Source organism: Mus caroli, unplaced genomic scaffold (assembly GCF_978045245.1).
Source record: "Mus caroli unplaced genomic scaffold, Mus_caroli_1 scaffold_13, whole genome shotgun sequence".
In the NCBI taxonomy this organism is placed as follows: domain Eukaryota; kingdom Metazoa; phylum Chordata; class Mammalia; order Rodentia; family Muridae; genus Mus; species Mus caroli.
The window spans coordinates 31673980-31678393 of NW_028227268.1; the positions used below are offsets into that span (position 1 = coordinate 31673980).

A 4414-nucleotide genomic window follows, 5' to 3' on the forward strand; every position below is an offset into this window, starting at 1 on the left:
ATGGTAAGTTTAAACATCTTAAATGCTGTGTTTTCAGCAAGTCTCTGAAGTGTATGAGGACTGTCTATCTATGTCTATCTATCTAGAGCATATCTAAACAGACAAATATTGCTTGATTTTAGCTAGTTTTTAAAGTTAATTTGCCCTCCTTCCCTGAATCCCACCTGTACAGAGAAAACTCCCCCACCTGCTTGTAGACAACTCTGGGCTAACATGTCAACAGCCCTCTTCTCTGCGTTTCTGCAGTCCATCCAAGAGGGAGCTGTTATCACAAGGTCATAAACTGTGTTGTAGCTTATGCAGTTATCAAGAGTGGAGAACTTAGCTTTAGGATGGGAGGGGGAGCACCGTGTTGCGCTGAAAGGAGGGGCTTTTTAGAGCCATGTCTGTGAGGAGGAGGTGTGACTGTCGGAGTGCTGCAGCTGGAATAGTTTGGGGATCCATGGCGATGGAGTGGGGGGAGGTTTGTGGGGATGGTCACAGTAGCCCCTTGATGGGCCTAAGGGGAAAAAGTCGCTGTGGCCCAGGCATAGGATTAAGGAAGCAGAAGTTCCTGGAGACACAGGAGTGAGTGACCAGTGCTTAAGGAGTGTTGAAGAGGCTGATGTGCCTGCCCAGTACGTGATCAACGAGGACTCCTGGCCAGCCCAGGCTGGACTGTGCAGAGTGTGTGGGGCTGCATGGGAGTGAGTGTGGCCTTGTCTGATAGGCGAGGGGGGGGATTACCAGAAGAAGTGGGGCTAGTGGAGCGTTGCCTGCGCTCAGGCAAACTGAAAGGCTTGCAAGAGCCATGCGGGCTGAAGAATTGGACTCTGGAATTTAGAATCAAATTCGCAGACAAGTGATATCACTGTACATACCTTAGGAGGGTTAGTTAGATTAGCAGCCTGGTTGGAAGAGGCCACTGGAGCTGAAACAGTGTGTGTGTGTTTCAGTGAAGAAGAGGCAGGGATAAACAGGGCCCAAAGTACAGGACTCAGGTTCGGGATCCGAGTCCTTGGAGCAAAAGGGATTTGCTGGCATGACCATCCTTGCCAGTAGGACATGAACCATAGAATATTATCTACTGAGAGAGGGATGAGACTTCCGTTCCCTAAAATCCTGGACAGTCTGGTGTTCAGACCACTTGCCCACATAGCAGCCAAGTTTTAAGATCATGAAGGATGTTAACATCAAGAGCGCTCTCTGGTGGCCATTTGCTAAAGCCAGGCCGTAGAACAAAGGCATTTGGGGTTTATAGTCTGAGACAGTCCCAATTTGGATAAATTTTATAGCAGGCACCCCAGGAGCCACTGAGAATCAGGTTTCGACTCTCGATGCTCATCTCCCAACCTTTTTCAGACACCTGAGTACTATGACTTAGAGCTTCACATGATAGCCTGAAGTCAAACAGTGAGGGATGGGGAAATCTTGTAAAGAGCATCTCCGAATCCAAAAGCACACTGTCTTTGTTCCAGAATGGACAAGCTTGCCCTGGCGCAGCCAAGGCTTGACAGAGGATCGCAGGTGTCCTATATCTGGTACCTCTTAGGCTGTGTCTTGGAAATGATTTACCCTGAGCCAAAAGTTGATCATATCAGATGAAGAGGGAGGTAGAGAGAGGAGTGGTCCCCAAGTGACCAGAGGTCTGGCCCACCGAATTGGAGGCTCAACCCTACTCCCCAGATTTTGGCACCAACGTGATAGGCTTTTGGTTTCCTTCAGTGTCACAGGTATAGGCCAGATTAGACCAGATGAAAAGTAGATAAAGGCAGACTTTTTAGGAGGCAGTTTTCAGCAGGGGTTCCAGCCTAACAACATTCATTGAAATGTGATGAAATGTGGTACCCTAGGCATTGCTGGTCTTGCTGCAGTGTCACGTGGACATCAGTTGGTAGCAGAGAGGAGAGAAGCTATTTCTAAGCTCAGTGGCTCAGTATTCTGACCTATGAACAACCGAAGGACCAATATCCTAACATTTCCTGAAAAAAAAAAAAAAAAACACCTTAGACTGAAAGGACCACTAGTGCGGTGCCAGAGAGGAAGCTAGTCTGAGACAACCACTGGTCTGGTGCTGGCGCTATGCTCCCAGAGCAAGATGGATACCAGAAAAACCTGACCTGGTATCACAGCCCCAGGCAGGAATGAGCCTGGTGACCCTCATACGGCGCTACTGAAGCAGGCCAGGAGCAGAGCAATCCCTAAACGAATGCCTTGGGGCCCAGACAGGGAGCTAGCCTGAGATGCCCACCAGTCCAATGTTGCATAGGCCTGAGGGATGGGGGAGAGGTAACAGTTATATTATATTTTATTATATTGTATTATATTATATTATATTTAAACTGTTTATCTTATCTCAATACAAGAAATAAGAAATAGCTTTGCATGGTTGACTGGTAATAGCCCTCTGTTTTGGAATATTTTAATGTATATTTACCAACTTTTCCTCTTTTCATGTTCATACAGAGATTTCTAAAGAATATTTTTTCATTAAAGTTGCCATTTGAGATTCAAAAGAGAGCCTCAATTCTAAACTCAGAAAATGATGTGTTTAATTACTGAAAGTTTGTATAGAAGAAATAGAAAAAATATAAAGTATTATTTTTCAAATTGTTGATAAATGATCATTTCCTCTATTTGAAACAAACTAAAAACATCACAAGAGACTCTAAATCATTATCGATCATCTAAAATTGAAATTCTTTTGCATTAAATTCTCCTGGCCTATCCAGAGACTGCTCCACCTGGGAATCCATCCCATACACAGTTACCAAACCCAGACACTATTGTGGATGCCAACAAGAGCTTGCTGACAGGAGCCTGATATAGTTGTCTCCTGAGAGGTTCTGCCAGTGCCTGACAAATACAGAAGTGGATGCTCACAGTCATCCATTGGACTGAGCACAGGGTCCCCAATGAAGGAGCTAGAGAAAGTAGCTGAAGGGGTTTGCAGCCCCATAGGAGAACAACAATATGAACCAACCACTACCCCCAGAGTTCACAGAGACTAAACCACCAATCAAAGAGAACATATGGAGGGACTCAAGGCTCCAACCACATATGTAGCAGAGGATGGCCTTGTCAGATATCAATCAGAGGAGAGGCCCTTGGACCTGTGAAGGCTTGATGCCCCAGTGTAGGGGAATGCCAGGACAGGGAAGCGGGAGTGGGTGGGTTAGTGAGCAGGAGGAGAGGGAGGGGATGGGGGGTTGAAGGGGAGATGAAGAAAGGGGATAACATTTGAAATGGAAATAAAGAAAATATCTAATAAAGCATTTTATCAAAGAAAAAAATTCAGGCTTTAAGGGATAAAAATATTGGGAAAATATTTGCAGCAGTCTATTAATATGTAAGAAGATATTGCAAGCAATAGAAGGACTGTGTACAAAGAATGTTTAAGGAGACCAATAAAATAAAGTGAGCCAAGAGATAATGCCAGGCAACCACTAAGTATTAAATAGTCACACTGCAAATGGAGAGATTGTGTTGGCTCTGCCTATTCCTAATTGCTTGTGACAGCAACAACAGCCAAGAGCTTCAGCCGTGAAGGCAGTGTGCTAATATGTACACTAGAAAAGATTTAAGAATGGAGCCAGTGCACTAATGCTTACAGTGGTAAAGATTTAACAATGGAGAGAGTGCATGAACACAGCAGTAAAGGTATAGCAATAGAGACAGTATGCTATTACCTATGGTGGTAAAACCTTAACAATGGAGACAGTGTACTAACCCCTACAACAGTAAAACCTTAACAACAGAGACAGTACACTAACCCCTACAGTAGAGCAGATTTAACAATGGACACAGTGCACTAACACCTGCCCAGCAATGGAGCTAACACACTAACACCTGCAAGGGTGCATATTTAGCCAGTGCATTAATACTTAAATAGTAAATATTTAGCCAGGGTGCAATATCTGCCACAGAAAAGGTTTATACAAAACTCAAATACTCACCAATATGGTGGCATCTTAATTTACTACACAGAGAGCTCGGTATGACAACAGATGCCTGTCATCTCATCATAATACTTGGGAGGATGAGACAAGAGCATCACAATTTCAAGGCCAGGTTGGGTTACCTAGTGAGACTCTGCCCCACAAAAGGTGTTCTAATCTGCTTTTAATTTCTGTGATAAAACAAGTTGGCCAAAACCAACTTGTGTGGGAAGGATTTATTTCATCTGATAATTATATGTCACAGTCTAACACAGATGCAAGTCAGGGCAGGAACCTGGAGGTAGGGACTAAATCAGAGGCTATGGCTGCTTACTGGCTTGCTCTGAGGACTTGCTCAGCCTTCTTTCTAACACAATCCAGGATCATTGTCAGAGGGGCATCTCTGCCCAGCTGTTACACAACAATCATTAATCAAAGTAAATGCTCTCAAAGGCTTGCACACAGAGAAATCTGCCGGAACTAGTTCCTCAACTGAG

General features: G+C 44.5%; 1 pseudogene; it reads left to right on the top strand.

The window, feature by feature from the left end:
- The first annotated feature begins 1819 nt into the window (after nucleotides 1–1819).
- LOC115032707 (small nucleolar RNA SNORA17) lies at nucleotides 1820–1959 on the top strand (annotated as a pseudogene).
- Nucleotides 1960–4414: the final 2455 nt, after the last annotated feature.